General features: G+C 42.4%; 1 non-coding gene across 1 annotated transcript; it reads left to right on the forward strand.

The window, feature by feature from the left end:
- The first annotated feature begins 23,133 nt into the window (after positions 1–23,133).
- Positions 23,134–23,237, forward strand: LOC123645503. The gene has a single exon (XR_006737616.1). It is a non-coding gene; the product is annotated as a small nucleolar RNA U13 (small nucleolar RNA).
- The last annotated feature ends 215 nt before the right edge of the window (positions 23,238–23,452 follow it).

The following is a 23,452-nucleotide window of genomic DNA, read 5'->3' on the forward strand; positions in this document are numbered from 1 at the left end:
TTCTACTAAGTCTGATGATCTTTCAGTACCATAGGCTGTTACAATGCAAATTGGGGTGTCAGAAATAACTTACACATCTCCAAACTCCAGAAAACTCTGGTTCAGCCCTGTTCTCCCCAGGTCAATCCAAGTTTCCCCACCATGCTTCCACTCCTTCGTCCTTTGAGAGGGGAGGAAGCAAAACAAGAAGAAGGAATGTAGATACCACGTGTCTGAAAACAACACAGTCCAGACTCCTTCTCTGACTCATTCCTTTCTCTCCGCCTGTACTACTCAATGTGGACTGCAGACAACTCCAAACCCAAAACAACAGAGGCATAAATAATAAGGTGGTATATTGGACATTCGGTTTCCCATTCCACGTGTAAGGAGCTTCGAAGTTGCCACTCCATCCCAACAACAAGAAAAAGGCTGAACAAACTGAAAAATCTCTGCCTGTAATGCTAGCACTCTGGGAGGCCAAGGTGGGAGGATTGCTTGAGGCCGGGAGTTCAAGACCAGCCCAAGCAAGAGCGAGACCCCGACTCTATAAAAAGTAGAAAAATTAGTCAGATGTGGTGGCGCACACCTGTAGTCCCAGCTACTCAGAAGGCTGAGGCAGGAGGATCACTTGAGCCCAGGAGTTTGAGGTTGCTGTGAGCTATGATGATGCCACTGCACTCTGCCCAGGGCAACAGAGAGAGTCTCTGTCTCAAAAAATAAAATTAAATTAAATTAAATTAAATTAAATTAAATTAAATTAAATTAAAATAAAATAAAATAGAAGCTATGAAGCTATGAAGAGACATGAAGGAAATTTAAATGCCTATTGCCAAGTGAAAGAAGACAATATGAAAAGAGTACATACTATATGATTCCAACAATATGACATTCTGGAAAAGGCAAAACTATGAAGACAGTAAAATGATTACCAGTTGCCAGTGGTTATGGGAAAGAAAGGATGAATAAGAGGAACACAGAGTATTTTTAGGGCAGTGAAAATAGTCTGTATGATGCTATAATGGTAAATAGGTATCATTACACATTTGTCCAAATCCATAGAATGTGCACCAAGAGTGAACTGTGATACAAACTGTGGACTTTGGGTGATAATGATGTGTCCATGTAGGTTCATCAATTGTAACAAATGTACCACTTTGTGGGGGATGTTGATAATGGTGGAGGCTGTGCATGTGTGGGGCAGAGGGTATCTAGGATATCTCTATACTTTCTCTCAATTTTACTGAGAAACTAAAGCTGCTCTTAAAAATAAAAATAACATAAAAAATAAAAATGTAAGCAAATACAATAAGCTCAAGAGAAAATAACAGAAAAATAATATTTCCTTCCTTAAAAATTTGGGCAGCCCAGAGCTGGATCCTTCTAACTTATACTTCTGCTATCAATGTGCAGTTTTTAATATGTGATCCAAGATGATGACTCCTTTCTGGCCATCACGTCTGCATTTCAAAGAGAAGACTATAAGAGCAAGACTTCCTCCTTTTTGCACACTCCCTGCAAATTGCACACACCACTTTTGCTTACATTCTGATAGAGCACAGTTGTGGCCACACCTAGCTGCAAGGGAGTCTGGGAAATGCAGTCTGATTCTGAGCATACAAGTACCCAGCTCATACCTGGAGTATTTTTACCTACAAAAAGGCAAGAAGAGATGTTAGTGCATAGTTAACAGTTGCTTTCATGCAATTTATTGGTGGAGAGGGACCTTTCCACATTCTTCTCTTGACATCCACCTCTCCAACACTGACATAAAGGATTTCAACCACTAATTCTCTTTTGGACGAAGTCCAAAGTTGCTTATCTTGACTGCGTTTTACATTTTCCCTGTTTATCTCTGGCTCTTCCTGGCCACCAGTCACAATATTCAGCCCTCTCTGTTCATCCTCTTTGTTTACCTTCCCCATTACTACCCTAGCTCCTTCAACTGTGTTCATGACACCCCATTCTGGCAACAAACTCTGGGATCAGGGCAGAGACCTTCTGGGCTGACCTGACTCCCAAGACCATGAGTCCGGATGATCTCTTCTGGCGGGTCCTCCATCCATCTCTCACATTAAGTATGTATCACAGACAGAGCCCATCACCTAACCTACTTACCTGCAAACAAACATTGACTATCTGAAGCACAGACATAAATTTATTTTAATCCCAAAGATGTATTAAAAATGATGAAAGGAAAACCACAAACACAAAGAAAGATGCCTGTTTAGCCATTGTTTCTTTAAAAAAAAATCAAGCTTTAAATCAAATTTAAAGAACCATAATATGGTCTCATGAGGCATTTTTAAAGCAGTGGTAATAAATTTGTCATTTGCTTTATTGATGTGCAAATCTAAATTTTGAAAATATATATTAGTTGAATGGCATTCAGTAACAGCTGCTGATAAGGTAAGGTCAACAGTGGAATTTCTAATATAGGCCTAGTTTTTCAGTAGGGGAGAAATGAAAATAAGCCATTACTTTTTGTTTATTACTACCATTATTTAGTAGTACAATTTAATGTCATTGGAAGAGATTTTTAAAAAAATGTATAATAAAGTAATTTCTTTGGTAAGAATAGGAGATAGTACCATAGACAGGACTTTTTTCCTGAGAGCTATCCTTTCCCAAGCTAAAGTTCCCTGTTGTAACAGAGTTAGAGGGACATAAATACAGAATGTGCTTATTAGATATCCTGGGTTGTACATAGCAGAAAACAGACTGTTCTAAACACGCCACTCCTGACTTGCCAGCAATTCAAGTACCCCGAGGCCAATGTTGCTCCTTGAACTTGCCTCTCTCTTATTGGTCAAATATCTTTGTTTACAATCTGGATATGCAGCTTTAAATTTAAGGATTTGGAAACAAATGCATGCATTTGGCAAAATGCATTTTACAAATGGGTTGATTTAGTGAATCAACCTTTTGAGGTTTAAGAATATTCCGTATCTTATGTGATCTTTTTCCTCATCTCTACCTCCTGAGAAGGACTTCTGCAAATAAATCACTTTTCAAAGCTCGTTTGGGTCTGATTTACATCTTCTGGATATAATACAGTACAGAGATTGGCCTCAAGGCTGCTGGGGATGATTCTGTTTATATTTATTTGATTTGGTTTTATACTGTCTACAGAGATGGAAAGATGCCCCCAAAATGGCCTCTGGCAATGTGTTCATCACTCAGTTTAAGGATAGGATACAATTGCTCCTCCAATTGCTAGCAGGCAAGGTCATGGCTGTAGAAGCAGCTATGGGCTCATCTTCTCTGTGACATGTGGCATGTTTTGGAAACTTGAGCGGGCATAGAACCAGAGAGTTACAAGCACTTACCTCTGGCCCTGTTAGCTTTTCTCAAGACATCTGCTCCAAATCTTTTCAGACGATGAACTAAGCCCTTTTCTTGTTTACAAAAACCCAACATGCCATGGTAGCCATTTACTGTTTTAATGTCAAGCTTTCTTGGGCCCACACTTGTGTGTGCATATTGTGCTTTAATGAGACCAAAGGTGATGTTTGAATGAGTTTTTTAAACTTTTTTTTGAGCCAACAAATATTTATTGTAACTCTCAGTTATGTATAGATACAAGTGAAAAGATAACTGTGGCCTTGTGTGAGAATTGTTCCTCCGGTGGTTTTTACCCTGATGTTCCAACCGAGCATTACCACTGCCCTCTTTGTGTTTGATTAGGTTTTGAAGGACCGAGAGCTGTCTACCTGTGAAACAGACCTTGGGGAGAGTGGAGAGAAAGTTGAGAAAACTGCAGAATCGCAGAAGGAGAAAAGGGCATGATATATATAGAGAGAGATAGATAGATAGGGCACAATAAGCAATCCAGGGGCACTAGGGAATGAAAAGTGACAACAAGTGGGAAGAGACTAAAGGTGGAGAATTGTGAATTAAGAATATATAGCTCATATAGGTAACAAAAAAGACAAGACATGAACTTCAGAGGTAGCAGGTTTGTGGATTTTTTTGTCATTATTAAATAAAAGTCAAGGGCTATATAATGAGATCCACCAAAACCCGTACTGCTTATACTGTCTTGTTCTTATTATAAGCAGGAAATAACTTCAACAAGCAATGAAAAGACCACATCTGAGCAATTTCTCTGGCTTCTGCTATTAGTATAATCCTCACATCACCAAAAGCCTATCGAAACGCAACAATTATACTGGAAATCTAAAGCTCTGTCATCATCATCAGAACCACTTCCTCCTCATGTTGCTAATTCAGAACAGACACAACATGGACATCTTTATGGCCAGAGGGAAATCAACATTAGCTCGGGCCTCCTGCAGGTCCAGAGAGATTTTCATTTCCTAACACGTTTTCCATAACTTACTGCAGAAATCTAAATTGAGCGTTGTGACATTAAAGAGCTCGAGTCAAGGGCATTTAGAATATTAGATAATCAGAGAAGGACCAATGTTCACTGGGTCAAAAGCTGCAGTTGCTGTTGCCCGGATGCTCCTCGGGAGCAGTGGCTCAAATTCCAGGGGTCCCTGCTGCATGGTCCATTGACATGACCAGACTAAGACAAATAGATCATCTTGCTCTTACCCCTGCATCCAGTGAAGACATTGTCTAATATGAAAGCAGCCAATATTTTTCCATGAGATTTGGAGTGGCTTGTGGATTGAAAAAGATGTGCCTGTTGCCCACAGTAAAAGGCATCTATTTTCAGACCACAGTTGGACTGTGCTTGGTGAAAATGGCCCTAAGCCATAAAGATCCTGAAATCTAACATTATCTTTGAAATTAGCACACTGTTTATTCCTTTGAGCACCATCACCAGAAGTCACCAATGTCTTGATAAGTCCATTCAGTAGAGGCATTAAAATAACCACAAACTTTTTAGTCTTTGTCCTTCGTCCAGTGAGCTATTTCCTTTGTTAGCATTTAGGCCTTCTGGGACAAGTCAATTCTGAAATAAGACCATACATTTTCAGTGCTAAGAATACCCAAGTGTCCTGTGGGGGTGGGAGTGGGGCAATGATTAAATAAATGCCCCTTGGCTTAGATCCCATTATAAATGGGCCCTGTAGTGTAATGGGTAATTGAGCCATAAAAGAATCTTTGATTGGCTGATGAATACCATTCTGTCTCTGCACAGGTTTCTTCTGACATCCCCTATCTCATTATCCTCCTCACCACTACAGTCCCGCTACATTGCCATTCCTAACCCCTCCTTCTTCCTACATCCCACCTCATTCTCTGATGTGCCCATAATCACCAGATGTGGGAGATCTCAAACTCAATAGTGAGACAATATTATTTCGCTTGGCAGTATTGACCACAGTCTTGTTTCACTGGGAACTGCAGTGCTCCAAATGAGGGAACTTCTAGGGTCCGGCTTCTGAGAGTAGGAGCTAAAGAGATTCTCTCAGGGAACCCAAGAACAGAAAAATACAGAAAAAGATAGATAAAGTCCTTAGAGAAACAGTGAGACATGTTTAGAAAGGGTAGAGCTTATGTGTTAGAAAGGCCTGGGTATGAACTTCAATTCAGCCACTTGTAAATTGTATGGCTTTGAGAAAGTCATTCCATATCTATGACCTTCCATTTCCTTGTCTGTAAACTGAGTGTAATAAAGGATTATAGTAGAAAGTGTAAATAATTTATATTATATCTGGCACACGGTAGGTATGTGATAAATGTGAATTATTATTTCATCATCATTATCAGGGCCAAAGACCAAGCTGAAAATACCAAGCGCAGCTGGTAAGTCTAAAGGGTAGGAATAGCTTCAAATAATAGAAGACAAGATCAAGAATCTGAATGACCGTGGGCTGATTCCTAGGCAGTGTGGCATCACAGCTGGAATACAGACGGTATGTTCGCACTGGCCTCAAGTCACAAGTTGCATGATGTGCGACTGGGCCAGGCTTGGTTAAAGTTATAGGGAGGGGTGGACACTCTCTACCAGCAGGTGAGCTGTGGAAGTCATCTTCCATGCCAGCCCAGGAGGCAGCTCGTCTGACGGGCGCTCCTGGGCACCATCTATCCACAGAGACACGATGTTTCTCTTCTCTCCCTCCTCTGGGACTGCACTTTTGTGAACACGAGGTGAGAGACAGATGATGGAACCCAGTCCTCTTGGCAACAGATCCAAACTTAATTCTTTGGAAGGAGAGTTCATATCACTTCCCTCAAATGTAAATATGAGGGAAGAGAGAATCTTGGGTCAAAGAAGGAGGAAGCTCTTATGAGAAAAGGGCATGAAAGACTGGAAAATAAACAAACAGCAAAAGGAGGTTACTGGCTAGTTACATTCAGTACTTTGGACTGAATTTTGGACATAAGAAGATAACGGTCTCATTGCCAAAATGAGAAATGGACTTTTAAGCAACGATTGACACTGGGTTACAGAGACTAAACCCTTCTCTTTCTCTATTTCCTCCCCTGTAAGATGGGAAAGCTTGGTCTAGACTCAACTAGAAATCGTATTGACTTTTAAGTACAAAAAAAGCCACTGTGTCTTTTGAAGGGATATATGATGGCTGAAGATTAACAAATATTTGAACATTTATTTCTGCTACATGCCTCACACTGTGTTAAGCATTTCTAGAATTATCTTACTCGATCTTCGTGGCAATGAAAGCAGTATAAGTCCTGTGGCAGGAGGGATTGTGAGAACTACGAGGGACAACAGTCAGCCAATGTGACTGATGCAGTGAGAACAAGGGAAAGAGTGGAGTAAAGTGCAGATGGAGAGGGAGAGGCGAGTAGGCCATGCACAGCCTTGTGGCCCAAAGAGAGGAATTTTGCCTCTCCTAAGAGCAATGGAACCCCACTGAAAAGTTCTGAGCAGGAAACCACTGGATTACCAAATTAGACACAAATTATCTTACTTTGCCAGTGGAAATGGGTCAACTAAACACACCCCTTAGGGGGACAGAAGGAAACAGAAGCAAGGGAACACTGTTTTGTGCTTTTTTTTTCTTCTTGAGGGTATTGACCTAACCCCAGATCATTAACAATAGGTTAAATAGTGTGTGGCAAAAATATTCTGTGAAAATCCACAAAGGGCCCAACTTGGCTTCTAAAATGCTTTGCCAACGGAAATCTTGCATCAGTTCTCAGTCATTCTTTAAAACACAATTACAGGAGAAACAGATGAGTTTTCTTTGCTTTGTCTATAAACTAACAGATTTAAGGTGCCTACTCACTCAATGTGGTGGTTAGCAAGACTAAACACACGTATAAATCAAACACACCAATGCCCAACTACTGATGCCCTGCATTTTAAGTTATTGCAGGTGTTCTGCATGACGCGTGGGGCAGGGAGGGGGGTCTCTCTCTGTTAAAGAATTCCAGGCCCTTTTAGATATATGTGTCCTCCTAGAAGGTATAAATAACTAAAATGAGGCAATCAAAGGTAGATTTTATTTCTTTAATTGAAGTTACTATATGTTTACCCACTCTGACAAAGAACTGTGGCATAAGAAGAAAGGGCTTGCACATCCAAAGTTTTCAACCATTTCTAGGAAAATCACAAGGATTGTGCATACTTATGGTGACTGAATATACTATTCTGGCTATATGAATATTAATAAAGTTTTGAACTTGAAGAAGTTTCTTTACAGATTAAAAAGAAAAAAAATCTCAAATTTGGTTTCCTGTATTTCACAAAGGACAAGGGTCTTCTCATGGCTCTTGAAGCAGAAATAGAAGGGAAACCAGGAAAATTCTAGAAAGTTAGTCTTTCTTTTTTTGGACATTGCACAGCACAAAGAATGCAAGATTAGGCCATCTTTGTGATCCCAACATGTTCTGTTTGCAGACTTGATACTCACAATCACCCCCTACAACACTAACCTGCTGGGTCCTGCTGTCTCGGGCTGCAAACTCCGCCTCTTCAGCAAGCCCTGCCTGAGTCTTCAGAGTCTGGTCTCCACTGGCTTCTCCCTCTCTTCTCTCACCTCCCTCCCAGTCTCTATCTATGTGGTGGTTTTAAAACACGTTCACATGTTCTTCCAAATTCCTCCCTCTAAAAGGTGGAGCCTAATTTTCCTCCTTTCAGGTATGGGCTGGACTTTCTGCCTCACTTCTAACAAATAAAATATGGTGGAGTGATAGGATGTGGCTGTCTTTTGGGCAACACTCACTCTGTGGGGGGCCAGCTGCCACGCTGTGAGGAGACTCAGGCCGCGCTGTGGAGAAGTCCCTGTGGTGAGGAACGGAGGCTTCTGGCCAACAGCCATGGGAGCTGCCATTTTGAAAGTAGATCCCCCTGCCTCAGTCACGCCCTCAGGTGACTGCAGCGGCAGCCATTGGCCTGAGCAACCCAGAGCCAGAACCACCCAGCTACACTGCTCCCAAATTCCTGGCCCACAGAAACAAAGATAATAAAGGTTTATTGTTTTAAGCCTCTATGTTTTGAGACAATTTTTATACAGCAATAGATAACCAATAAACCTATAACAATAGTAAAAAATTACTAATATTTGCTGAGTTTACTAGAATATAATCTCCTTGGGACTCCAGACCCATGGGCTGGGGTTAGCCGCACTGATCTATGTTTCTGCACTTGCTGTCCTATCAGCTAGTAGAGACATGTCTTCCTTCGTATCTCCTCAGAACTCTGGTAAGGGGACCAAACTGCACCACAGCTCCTGTGGAGGTATAAGCATCCTATGTTTCTGCAAGAAAGCGGTTGAGTTAGTTAGGATGGGAAGACCCCAGTCAGCTTCTAGAGGGGGAAGGATGCGCAGGACTGTGTGAGCTAAGCAGGAACAAGCCATTGGCCCTCTCAGCAGGTCCCCCTGTCTCTAGGTGGTTTTACATAAGTCTAATCTCCCCCATGGGCAGCAAAGTTTCAGACATAGAAGCAAAGTGCCCAGATCTGGGCAGGTTTCACAAGACTCTCCCTGGATTCTCCAAACACAACACACTGTGGGGATTAAGTTCTTGGGCTCCAAGTCTTTGGGTCACATTCCTGGCCCCTCACTAAGCCCTGAAGGAAAAATGTTGAGTTGTTGAAAACAAGGTTAGAAGAGATTAACCTACCAAATCCAATCAACAATCAACTAAGTGAACACTAACTGCATCTGTCCATGCCTAAACGTGCAGCTCCTCTGTGGTAAACTGCTTTATCCTTTTAAGACATAAAAGTCTGGAGTGTTGGTATAATTTATTAACAGCTTGAAAGTTTCCTTTAGTGCTGTTTTGGGGCTTTTAGCTTCATTTCATAAAATACTGTGGCTCTTGGAAATAACCTTACCAATCTTTGTCCTTACAACTCTATCTAGTCCAACCTTGAGGATAGCTAATTTTTTTGTGAAAATTAAGTTTTAAATAGAGTTCTGGAAGCTTGAATGACCGATGAGAGAATCTCAAGGTAATGTATTTTGATATATTCCCCCAATAAACAGCTTGTTTTTCTGGTGGGAAGAGAGAGAAATAGGAAACGTTATTTCTCAAAAAATTTTATTTTTAATTATTATAAATACGTAATAGTTGTGCATATTTATTTTATAATGTCAAAATAATTTTAGAAAAATATTTAATAACATGGGAAGCTTATTATACACTATCAAGTGAAAATGTAGGTTACTAAAAAGTATGTATCTTATGGTTTCACATTAAATATATAGAAATATTTATGTTTACATACAAAAAGGGCAAGGATAGACATTAAGTATTAATAATAGCCCTCCATTCCTCCGTCTATCTGTTTCTTTCTTCCAGTGTCTCTGTAGTGCCTTTTGTGTGTTGGGGACTGTCCTAGGCTTCAGGTGTCCAGAGATAAGACCCAGATCTGCCCTCAAGTGGCTCATAGTCCAGTGAGAAAGGCAGTGAAGTTAGCAAACAGTTGGAAAAAACCAGATGTATAAAAGGCAGTATAGTGTAGTGTTCTGAGAGCTTGCCTTTGTGATCAACAGACAGACCTGGGTACAAACCTCAGTTTTGCATTCACTAGCTGCGTGTCCTTAAGCAAACTATCTTGCTTCTTCAAGCTTTAATGTCCTTGTGTGCAGGTGGGGATAAAAACAGCTACCTCACAGGACCATTGTAGAGGATAAATGGAATCGTGTGAACGTGAAGCATTCAATGACACCCACCATTGGCTTTATGACAGAGGGCACAGTAGGAACCCAGAGGAGGCTAAATGGGATCGTGACAATCAAAATTCCTAAACTGATTGTCACAGGGCTAACCCTGAATTGGTAATGGGAGAGCACCAACATAGCCTTTGTGTTCTTTACAAACCCAATCATCGGGCAAAACGTGACATTGTTATCTTACAAAAATTTCTAGAATCTACGACATCACTCAACTCCTGCCTGAAGAAGCCACTCATTTTTTCCCCCAAAGCTTTTAGCTTCACTCACGTGTGTTGTCTCTTCTGATGGGCCCTGAGACAGCCCCCCAACACGGTGCAAATCCAAAACCAGCTCAAAGGCCTCCACCAGAGGCTGCCCCCACTCCCCAGAGGCCTGATTTCTCACATCGCTTCCTTTTTCATTTCTCCTTTTTCCACCATTTCACTGGAAAATTTAATTCCTACCATGATTAAAAGAGTTCCTAAGTCATACTTTCCCCAGAGGTATCACGGCGTGAGAGAGACGGCCCGGCCGCTGGAGTCAGGCAGCCCTGCGTCTGCACCCTCTGGCTCAGAGCCTGGGAGCCTGGAGTGAATAACACACGCCCGTCTCCGTCCTCATGTTTTTGCATAAGAGTGAAATTTTTTTCTCATGAATTCATTATACAAATGAAAGGAAAGTCACCTATGTAAGGTCACTAACTGAGTAACCAAACCTTGGCACATGTTCAATAAATGTTAGTTTTCTTTCTTTGTCAATAAAAACGATGCGTTGACTGTATTTACACACAAATTGTATAACTCTGCCACTTAATGCCGACATGCCCTTATTCTCTCTTAGTGTGTATTCAGATGCAGAGTAAATAAGCCTTTCAGATGCTTTTAAAGTTGAAGCCCAACTGAATTAATTAAGTACATTTTGAGGGGAGGATGTGCATCTATGACTCATTTTTAGCATAATTAGACCTCACCAACAAGAGGAGAAATGGAATCAATGTTGGTCAAATTGATTGAGCTTCATTAATTACCATTACCCAAAAGTCTGGAGTGAAAAATGCAGGTCGGCCAAATGGCACTCTTCTCATTAGAAATCATATTAAAATTTTGTAACTAAAGGGTTAATATACTCCCAGATATCTTTCTTATATAGCCCAGGTTTTGTTGATTTATCGGTGCAATTTCTCAAGCATCTTTCTCCTCATGTCTATTCTCTTTGTAGCCTCCCAAATTAAAGAATTAAATCTCTGACTTGGACAATTGCAAAACATTTTAACTATTCTACCCTGGATTCTGGGTCTCCTCACTAACATCCATCTGCAACACAGAAGCCAGAGAAACACTCCTAAAGTGTTTTCACATCAGTAGTTGGTAAATAGCCACTGACCCAGTCTCCCCAGTGATGCCCAGCCAGCCCAGCTGCTCCTTCCTCAGTCCAGACTTCAAGTTCAAGGAGCCTGACCCACCAGAACACTTCTTGGACCTCACCCTGCGATAAGGCCAGCACTGATTCCCATTGATTGGTGTCTAGGCTGACCATCGGTGTCTGCTTATAAGCTATCAACACTTCACAAGCTCTACCAAATAAAGTCTAGATCCCGTGACATGGTATCAAGGCTCTTCATAATGAGATGCCATATTCAGCCTTATTTACAAATAATACAAAAGATTTCCTAAACCAGAATATCTCAAAACTTAATATGCATGTGAATCACTTGGGGATCTTGGTCCAAGTTCAGATTCTGATTTAGTTGGTTTGGAACGAGGACCTGAGATTCTGCATTTCTAACAAGAGGATGTTGGTGCTGCTGTTCCACAGGCTACAACTTTAAGGACAAGGGAAGGGACTCAACTCTAAGCCACCTCGGCCCCTATGTTCCTACTGTTACTTCCACCCGGAATGCCCTCTGGTCTCAATTAATTGATTGATACCTGAGAGCCAAGCTCAAATGCAACTTTCTCACTAAAATTTTCTCTTATTTCCTGAAGTAAATATAAACTCTCCCTCCTTGGAATTCTTACACATTTGATTTGGGAAATCAATCACCAAAAAGGCACAACTAGCAGGGTTTTCACATACATCTCCACTTTAGAACAAGTCCTATTGTTTTCTCCTAAGTTGACCCAATCATACTTTAAAATGATGTGCACATTCATTATTAGTTCTGTATGGTAATTAAAGCACTATAGGAAGTTCCCATTCATTCAGGATAAAAGAACCAGAAAAATGTGAACAACCTAAATTGTGCAGAATTGCATGATAATAATTTATGTTCATAGTAATAACCGAGAGGCATAAGGAGCCTAAAATATCTTCTGAATCATCAAAGAAAGATTAAAACTATATGCAGCATATTTTTGTCTTAAGTGAATTTGATCGTGTTCTAATTTTCTGAAAACTGACATATGGGGTGTATGTATGTGTACGTGTGTGTGTGCGCGATGTGTTCTGATTCCTTGACAACATATAAGAAAGATGTAATTATCATTTTCAGTTACATGTAATGTTTAGCACCCTTAGCACCAGTTCTATGCCTGCATTCCCCTATCACACATATGTACACACTGACATGCATACACACCCACTTCATGTCTCAGGAGAAAAAAGTAGGAAAGCTAGGACTCTACTATACTTCCAAATTCCCAAAATAAACTCCTTGAAGCCCTCACTTTTTTCCTAAAATTGAAGACCTTATAATTATCTGGGCTGAGCCTAGATACTGGTTATTTCTCCATTTTTATGTATTTATAGCTTTCTATAATGAATGCATATTGCTCTTCATCCCAAAGGTATTTGCAATGGATTCCAAATATTTACACACTAAAATTAAAAAAAAAACTAAATTAAATATGCAAAAGAGAAAAACAAGGGTCCAATATGAATGAAGCCAGGAAGAGTGGTTGCCTGAACATGTATTTCACAAGTGCTGCCTGGAGCAAGAATGTCAGTGTGTTAGGTCTGACTTTCTGCCTCCACTAGCTCTTTCCTTTCTTCTTCCCACAACCCACCAGGCAGAAGGGCAGGTTTTTCCCTGTTCTTCCTCTCTGGGACACACTTATACACATATCTTCCTTTTTTCCAGAGGTGACGTATACCTCCCTGTCTTCCCTGGGATTATGCTGGAATTGTTGCTTCATTTACTAGGGAGAATAAATCACATATTTGTTGATTTTTTAAAAACCATTACATTTAATACATTTTCCTCCTAATAAACTTTTGCAACATTCCCCCCGCCCCACTCCAATGACATTTCCTTCCGTCCAGGAATCTAACTTCTTCCAAGAAAGTGGGACTTAGGTCTCATTTTGAATCTGTGTCTTTATTCATATTCCAGGCCCCAGACTCCCACCAGATGAGCTGCGTTATCCACTGTGAGACTTACCTCCTGCCAGCGGGGAATCATTCTCCTCCTTTGAAAAAGCTCAGCTTTCTCAGTGCGGGCTCCATCTGCATGGAATCTAGCCACACAGTCAGGAGAGCTTTCCTCCAGCGGGGGTGAGCCCGGGGTGGTCCTGCATCCCCAGTGGGAGGGGGTGTGTTTGTCACCACCTCTAAGCAGCAGGAAGTGAGGACTGGCTCTCCACATCCTGTCTGTGGCCTCCAGAGTCTGGCTCAGGAAAGAAACAGGTGCTGGCTGAGCGTGGGCTTCCCAGGGGCTCTCATGCTGCCCCCCAGGTACCTCTGGGGGAGGCACGTCCTGGGATGTTTAAGTCTGTGTACACATGTGGCTGTATGTCACAGAGTTGATCTGGTAAAAATTAGAGAGAGAGAATGGGTGGGAACAGATGCAAGACTGAGGACTGCCAGCAGATGGAGGAGAGGGAGGGCTCCAGACCTGTGTCTTCAAGGCCCCTTCATGGTTTCTTACTCTTGGAAAGAAGAGGTCCCCTCCCTACAGAAGAAAACTCAACTCCACAGCATAGTTTAGGTCAACAGTGGAGAGCCTGGGATAAAGCTGGAGTGGCCATACCGTACAGGGGGTTGCTGGGAGCCATGGCCAGGCTAGACGCAGGACCCTGAGTGAGTCCACTGAGTGTGCAGGGACCACGACCGGTGGAAGGCCCAGGGTATCTTGCTCAGTGGAGGAAGGCACAGGTGTATCTTAGTTCTCAAAGCACGAGGGAAGGAAGCAAGAGGCTTCACTGGGCTCCCTTCCACGGCTGACCCATTGCCTGTAGACAACCCACTGTTGTGGCCCTAGATGCTTTATACTGGCCTAACAGAGCCTTAATCTTTTGTGAAGGGAGGGGAAGCTTTGCACCCTGACCATGGCAAGACTGGGCAGAAAGGGCTGGAAATTCTCCCGAGCCAGCCAGCAGTGGACGCACTGCTTCCTTAGCAGCTTGCGTTCTCCTTGCTTTGCATTCTGCCCTAGGCGCCTAAGAATCCCCTGGTTTCTGATTGCCCATAAATTGTCTTCAGCTTGGCTCAAAGCTTCAGGGTTTATATTGGCCTATTTCTTATAAATCTACCTTGCTTCTTACACACAATTTGCCTTGACCTCAGTTATTCATCTCTGCCTTGATTTAAACCTTCGGACTTCCTCTTATCCATGACAAATACCTGATTCTTCCAGTCCGGTTTTGTTCTCTGAATGCTCACTTTCTTACTCTTCATTCACATTAACTGAAATTTGCATCATTGCATGGAGATATTTAAAACAATCCTGGAAAGTGCAGTCTTCACGTAGTGGAAAGTTGTTATACTAAAGATGAAGACAGTCACATCAGGATTCATACGTGACTGAGCTCTCAGCACCACGCCAACTGCCCACTGATCAGCAGGACAGGCTAGGTGGTAACTGACGATGAACACCCCACACCTGTGGGCCTCATCATTATTTTTTTGTACAATCCAAGCACAGTCTACTAGGATTGGAAGGAACCCTGGAGATAATAAGATACAACCCTACCATTTTACAGAGAGGTAAATTGTGGACTAGAAAGATTAAAGTCTTTGCCCAAAGATATGGGGCTAATCGGTCAGGAAGCTAAGGCCAGGACCTGTGTTTCCGATTTCCAGGTTTAATGCTGTTTCCACTACGTCAATAACTGATTCAATGCACATAAGTGAATAGAATTGGAATTTTTTTCTAAAGTCAAGGCTTCAATGGGTGAAGCTCAAGAGAAATTTGTTCCACTCATTGATTTGTTCCTTTCCTATTGATTGAACGGCCACCATGCTGAGCAAAGGAGGCAAAGTTGTGAGCAAACAGATGCCAACCCTAACTGTGAACCTTAGACATAAGCAAATCTCCATGCCAATAAATCACACCACGTCTCCTTGATTTTAAGATGCCCTGTGCTTTAAACATCTTGGCATATCTGATTTTGAGGCACATTGTGCCATTAATATGTCTTGTGATCAAGTTGGCCTGGCAGGGAGTCAGCTTCTTCCAGAGAATACTTGCCTTTGCTTGTTTCACCCATGCTGCTCCCAACATGGGATCCCTTAAAACCATGCTCCCCACCTGAGGTTTTCTCAGCCACACTTGTGGTTGGGCTTTAAACCACAAACCTGCATGTTCATCACCTCCTGATTCAAATTCCCAGGAGACTTGCCTTCCTCCTTCCACCTGGGGCCAAGGTTGTGACTGGCAAGTTTCCTTGCTGTCCCTTTCTACATGCTGCCTTAATTCCTCATGTGCCCTTGCATTGGTAGGTCAGCTTCGTGGAGGGAGTCTCGTGCTAAATTCTTCACCTTGATCTTGTTTTTCTGAACTTTCACAGAGGTATGTACAATAATGGTGCATTTTATAATCAATGGCACCTTAGTTTCTATAAAATGAAATGATCATGAATTGTGATAAGAATTGTGGAAGAACAGTGCAGAATGGCACAAGAAAGCATAACAGAGTGGCCTAATTTAGATCGAAGGCCTCTATGGATAAGTAACATGTCAACTAAATCCTGAGAACTGGGACAAATGACCCAGGGGCTGAGCATTTTAGACAGGAGGACAGCTTGTGCAAAGCCCATTTAGGTAAAGAAGTCAGGATTGGTTTTATTTTTTCAAATTTGTTTTTAAAAAAATTTTCCATTTTGTTTTATTTGTACATACTTATAGGGTATAAGTGCAACTTTGCTACATCGATGTATTCCATTGTGGTGAAGTCTGGGCTGTCAGTGCATATATAACAGAAGCAACACACTTTGTATCTACCAAGCAACGTCCCGTCAACCAAGCAACGTCCCGTCATCCACCCCCCCTCAACCCTCCTCCCCTCCGAGTCGCCCTTTTCCATCATTCCACACTCTGCTTCCATATGTACACATTATTTAGCTCCCACCAGGGTTGCTCTTAAATTTCTTTAGTGTGATGTGATGATCACCAAAGTGTTAATATAAAAAAACAAGAATATCTTTTCAATGACTAGCTTTTCCTTGAAAACTAAAATAGAAACAGGATGGAGTCCTACTTGTAAACTACTTTTGAAAAAAATCATATTTTTAAAAACAAATAGGGTTATGTCCTCTGATTATAATTATCACCTAGGATTTCCTCAATCTGAAGTTGATTTTGTTCCCTGTTGCTGTGCTGAAAGCGCAGTGAATTAACATGTGGATCTATAATAAGATAAATTGTCACCATTACATATGCCTTTTGCATGGGGAAGTATTAAAACCATTCCCTTTCCCTGCTTTTCTAGAGCGTCCTCATCTCCAGGGGCTGAGCCTGCCACAGAGGGGAGAGCCTGTGGCACTGGAGAATGAAGTGCAGTGCGGTTTGTAGCAGGTTCATGAAGAGCACCAGCCGGCCAATGAAGAGCACCTTCCTCTCAGCCAGTCTCAGATCGGTGCAAAAGCCAAGGCCCGTCCCAGCACTCCTCCAAGGGTGCTTCCTGGGACTTCAAAAAAGTGATGGGAAAAAAAATCACCATTCCTTTCTATGATATTGTAAAATATATACAGTGTGAACTAAAATAAAATCATAAGCCCCCCCAGCCAATGGAATAGACTCTTCTCTTTGCCAAGGGGACTCCCCCAAAAACAAACACAAAAAACAACCCTTTATAGCTGAGTTGCCAGCCATGAGGAGAAGGGAGGTCTGACAAGCCTAGTTATGTCCTGTCCCTTTTGGACTTATTCTTTGTATTAATGAAAATAAGATACAAAATTACTAACAAGCCTACCGCACCTGCAGGTCATCAATTTACTTAACAGATCACTTGAGTCTCAGTATGTGTCAGGTATATGTCCGGTGGCTTGTCCCTGATTAACAGACTTCTGTATATTAACTTAAAACGTTCCAAGCCTTTAGACAAAGCTTCATTTCTTTAACCAATTACACATCAAAGAATCATTAAACTCACCTATAACCTGTAACTCCTGGCTTTGAGACATCCTTCCTTTTCAGGCCAACCCAATGCACACCTTCCATGCATTGATTATGACTTTACATGTAATTCCTATCTCCCAGAAATGTATAAAACCAAACTGTACCTTATAACCCTACTGACTTAGAAAAATAAAAAAATGATTAAAAATATATTAAAAAAAAGAAAAAAAACAAGCCCTGGGGCTGTGGCTCACACCTGTAATCCTAGCACTCTGGGAGGCCAAGGCGGGTGGATCGTTTGAGCTCAGGAGTTCGAGACCTGCCTGAGCAAGAGCGAGACCCCGTCTCTACTAAAAATAGAAAGAAATTAGCTGGACAACTGAAAATATATAGAAAAAATTAGCCAGGCATGGTGGCATATGCCTGTAGTCCCAGCTACTCAGGAGGCTGAGACAGAAGGATCACTTTAGCCCAGGAGTTTGAGGTTGCTGTGAGCTAGGCTAATGCCATGGCACTCTAGCCAGGGTGACAGAGTAAGACTCTGTCTCAAAAAAAAAAAAAAAAAAAAAAAAAACCAAACAAACTGTAAACCAACATGGAGAGATGACTTGCTCAAGGCTTCTTGGGCGTGACTTTCTGGGCCATGCTCACACATATTCGGCTCAAAATAAACCTCTTTAGGTTATTTTACAGAGTTTGGGCTCTTTACTGTTGACAATAGTCATGTGACATACAATGACGTTTTGGTCAAGGATGGATCACATGTACAACCGTGGTCTCATAAGATTATGATACCATATTTTTACTGTACCTTTTCTATGTTTAGATACACAAATACTTACCACTGTGTTACAGTTGCCTACAGTATTCAGCACAGTAACACGCTGTACAGGTGTGTAGCCCAGGAGCCACAGGCTACACAGTATGGCCTAGGTGTGTAGCAGGCTATGCCATCCAGGTTTGTGTAAGTACACTCTGTGATGTTCATGCAACCACAAAAATCACCTAATAACACATTTCTCAGACTATATCCCCATCATTAAGCAAAACATGACTTTATTTGGTCTTCCACCTGACTTAGAGTACCTAAAACCCTTGGAATCTCCAGAGTGATGGGTGTCTTCTGTATGCTAATGAGATGTCTGCTGGCCAGGGAGGCCCCTTGACAGCTTCAGGATGGGGGCCGGTCACCAGAAAGACCAAGACCTGATGTCAGAGTTGGGGCTCTCAGTCCCAGCCTAAAACCTCCAGGGAGGGGAGAAAGTAGAGGAGTTGAAGGTTGAGTGGATCACCGATGGCTGATGGTGTCACCAACCATCAGCCATCAGTGCAATGAAGCCTCTGTAAAAACCTGCAAAAGGACAGGGTTCAACAAAGCATCCAGGTAACTGAACACACTGAAGTTCCTGGAGGGTGTAGTACCCAGAGGACATGGAAGCTCCATGCCCCTTCCCACAGACCTTACCCTATGCATCAATTTCATCTGGCTGTTCAGCTGTATCCTTTGTAATACACCTGCAAACATAAGTAAAGTGTTTCCTTGAGTTCTGTGAGCTGCTCCAGCAAATTAATCAAATTCCAGGAAAGGATGTGGGGACCCTGATTGATAGCTTGTTGTCAGAAGACCAGGTCACAACGTAGGGCTTTCAATTAGCATCTGAAGTTGGGGGCAGTCGTGTGGGACTGAGCCCTCAACCTGTAGTGTCTGATGCCATCCTCAGGTAGATAGTATGAGAACTGAATTGAATTAGAGGACACCCATCTGGTGTCCACTAGAGAATTTGCTGGAGCATTGATTGCTTGGTGTGTGGGGGAAAAAAACATCCATCTAGTCCCAGAAGCCTTCTGTTCTATGCTGAATAGAGAGTAGAGAACAAGAAAACACAAGTTGGTTATTTTTCGATATCTCTTAGTGCTTTTTCCTCAGGTATGGCTCTACAGAAAACAGCACCCAGGGATTTCCCTGCTCTTACTGGGTCCTCTTAAAACTCAGAGGTTTGAAATCCCACTTTGTTATAAGATGGAACAAGTGCACTTTTACTTGTATTTTCAGAGCTCTGCTATAAGAGTTTCTTAATAAAAGTACATGATAAAGAGCTGTCAACTTCACTGTGATGTGCCCAGTTATAGTTAATCCAGATGAAATGTTCCATTCTTCTTTTCAACGAAGCTATTGATCCTAAGTGAGTAAAACACATGAATTCCTAAGAGTATGTTCAGTCTTTGCTCTATTCCATACCTGGCTTGTTAGACACTCAGATCTAAATGTCAGAGGTAGTTGCTGGGCTAGAATGTGGAGTTCATGGAGGTTCCTTTGAAGGTCTCTCCCTGGGACCGAGAGCACATTTGATTCAGGGGGTCAAGAGAGTTACAGAGGGCTGTTTCTTTGTCACTTGTCTGCCATCTTCAAACAGAAATAGGAAAAGTGGTCACCTAGAGTGAGACTGGGTGGACAGCTGCCCTCTCTGCTGTCCACCCAATGATCCTATGTTGGGTGGAAGAGGTGGGGGACTTCTCACTAGATGGCCCTTAATTTTACTTCATCTGAATCATGGGTCAATAATTATAATCCAGAAAAATGAATCTTCCTACCCTACCATGATTATTTTATTCAGAGAAGAGCCTTGGCTTTGATAAAGAGCAATAGATGGGCCAGGTGAAGTTGCTCACACCTGTAATCCCAGCACTTTGGGAGCCCCAGGTGGGAGGATTGCTTGAGCCTAGGAGTTCCAGACCAGCCTGAACAACATAGCGAGACCCCCTCTCTACAAAAAATAAGAAAAAATTAGCTAGGCTTGGTGGTGTGTGCCTGCAGTCCCAGCTACTCGGGAGGCTGGAAGATTGCTTGAGCCCAGTAGATTGAGGTTGCAGTGACCTATGATAACACCACTGCACTCTAGCCTGGGCAACACAGTGAGACTCTGTCTCAAAAAAAAAAAAAAAGAAGAAAGAAAGAAAAAAAGGAACATCCATCCATCCATTCATTCAAACAGTGATTAATGGGCACTTACTAGCTGCTCTGTGCTGTTCTGTGTATGAGACATACCCTGTCCATTGAAACCGTTGATTCTATTGTGTACCTTCATCTTATTCCTTGTTTTCTTCTCCTTTACCCTCTACTGTTCCTCCTTCATCTCATTTTAAGGTTTATATTTGCTATGGTTTGAATGTGTCCTCTCTAAAATTCAGAAGTTGCCAGTGTGATAGTATTAAGAGGCAGGGCCTTTAAGAGGTGATTAGACCATGAGGGCTCCTCCCTTGTGAAGGGGATTAAGGCCCTTATAAAAGACTTTCAATGCAGCGTTTGGCTCATTTGCCCTTCTACCTTCTGCCATGTAAGGATATAATGTTCCTCCCCTCCGGAGGCTGCAGCATCCAGGCACAATCTCGGGAGTAGGGGCAGCCCTCACCAGACAACTGAACTTGCTAGCACCTTGATCTTGGACTTCCCAGCCTGCAGAACTGTAAGAAAAAATAATTTTTTTTTTTTTATAAATTACCCAGTCTACAGTATTTTGTTACAGCAGGATGAACAAACTAAGACAGAAATATTTGTGATTGTAGATTTTGAGTGACAACTTGATTAAGGGATACTCAGTTAGTTGGTAAAGCATTATTTATTCTCAGTGCTTCAGTAGGTACTGAGCCTGTCTCCCTTCTGCTGAAGGGGAAACCCAGGTGGTTTGGCCTTTGATTAGAAAGATTTGGATGCCCCAGGTGTGTATGTGATGGTCTTTCTGGAGATTGGCATGTGCATTGGTGGACCGACTGGAGAAGATCCACCCTCAACGTGAGTGGGCATCATCCAGTGGGCTGGGGACTCAGATGGAACAGAAAGGCTGAGGAAGTGTGATTCTTTCCAAAGTTGGGACATTCTTCTCCCACCCATGGACATCACAACTCCGGGTTGTCTAGCCTTTGGGCTCTGGAACTTATATGAATGTACCACCCTCCCAATCACCCCAACCCTGGCTCTAAGGCCTTTGCTCTAGAACTGAGAATTACACCATTGGCTTCCTTGGTTCTGAAGCCTTAGACTTGGATTGGGCCAACTTACCAGCTTTCCTAGTTCTCTAGCTTGCAGGCAGCCTATCATAGGACTTCTTAGCCTCCATAATCAATCCCTTCCTAATAAATCCCTCTTCATATCTCTATATGCATCTTATTGGTTCTCTCCAGAGAACACTGACTAAAACAATACTATTATCTAACTATTAGATCAAATAAATGTATTTGATTTGAAAGAAAGGAGGCCTCAAAATAATTAAACACTGACTTCAACTGTTAATTTCGGACTTTGTGAAACAAGATGTTGTATTATCTCTATGATCAAAATAAGGCAAGTACTCAGCTGTTGCAGCTATGAAGCACATTCAGAAAAGACAGTGAACCAGCTGACACTAATAAAGTTCCCCCAATTTGAGTAAACTTAAATCTGTCCCTTTTGCCTGGGAAAACCCATAGGCTTTTGTAAATAAATAAGCCTCTTCTTTCAAAACTAAACTTCAAAGTTTGAAAATAAGAGCACAAGAGTTGTGACCCAGTACACAAGGGCTGTTCCAACCTGGAGGGCTCACTGGAATTTCAAAGGGAAATAAAAACAGGTGAGAAGCTACTTCTACATTCACAGGCTGTGGGAACTCAGCACCGGGACAGTGCAGAACCCAGCAACTAACACACTTACCAGATTGGCTTTAATTGGCTTTAATGTGAAAAAGTTCCAGGCACAGGACCCTTGGAAGGAAATTCTTTTGATCTTGCCTGCCCCAGTCAAAGACAGAGAAATGATTATTTCCTTTCTCCTCTGCCCCTCCTATAGTTGCTTGGGCATGGCCACACAGAAGTTAGGAAAAGGGGTTAGGAGATGCAGAGCAGTGATTCTCAAACTTTGCTGCATATTAGAATCACCTGGGGAGTTTCCAATAGTCCTGATGCCCAGGCCATGCTGGAGAAGAGAGTGAGAACAACCCATTAAATCAGGATCTGGGGGTAGGTGAGTGAGAACTAGATATTGGCAGTTTTTGAGGACCACCCCCCGCCACCCAGGTGTCTCTCCTGCACAGCAAGTTTGAGGTCAGAGGTGTAAGTGGTGCTTCTCAGTGAGGCAGGGCCTGAGAGTATGTTTCTAGCAAAATCCTGGGGGTTCCCTGTGCTGCAGGTCCCCAGCTATACTTGAAGTATTAATAACAAGGTGCAGAGTTTTTCTTTCTCGTCCTGCCCTCACATGTTACCCTGGTAAAGTGAAAGAAGCCGAGGGAAAAGAGAAGTGGGCCTGGGCAGAATTTCTTGGCAGCGAGGGTAGCTAGGCAGGTTGCAGGCAGAGGTGCTCATCAAGTCAACACAGCTCGGGAAAGAAGGTAAGAAAACCTGTGCGTTACCCAGGAGGGCAGAACTGCTTGCCATTTGAGGCAGACATCTTGCTGTCCCATGACAGCCTTTCTCCTCCTCCTCTGACCCCAATACCATGCACACAGGAAGAACCACTTCTCCCTGCATCTCCAGCCAGAGTGCCCGTCTTCTGCTTCCCTGTAGTTACACTGCTGAGTGAGGAAGGGACGGGCTTAGGCCACCTCCTCAGCATAGGAATACGTTCAAGGTTCCCTCATTGCAAAAGCAAACAAGCAAACCAAGCTTCGTCATGGACTCTGGCTTCCCCTCCAGCCCAAGTTCTCTTCTTTCTTGCACACACACAGCTTCTCAAAGAACCCATTGTGGGCACCCACTCTCAATTTCCATCCTGTCAGCATGTAAAATGTTGATATTTTGTTCATTGTAGACTTTTTTACATTGGTTTTGATTTAAAAAATACTGCCTTAAGATAGCATTACCCTCGATCTTCTCATGGTTCGTAAGCATGATAATGGGATTTTCATGCTCATGTGTGCCACACGCCTCCCCCAAGCCTTGTTCCAGCATCAGTGCATTACCTGTCTGAAGTGAAAATAAAATTATTCATCTTGATTATTTCAGTTCTGGCACCCCCCCCTTACATTTTGCCCCAAGCCAATTGCCTCACTCACCTCCCCCTAGCCTCAGCCCACTACCGTTTGGCTTCTGCTCCCAAAACAGCAATGGAAAGCAACCTTGAAAGACTTGTTAAAAAACCCTCTGTCATTTATTTGAAAGGACAATTTTTTAGTCTCTGTTTTCCA

This window comes from Lemur catta, chromosome 9 (assembly GCF_020740605.2).
Source record: "Lemur catta isolate mLemCat1 chromosome 9, mLemCat1.pri, whole genome shotgun sequence".
NCBI classification, from domain to species: Eukaryota; Metazoa; Chordata; class Mammalia; order Primates; family Lemuridae; genus Lemur; species Lemur catta.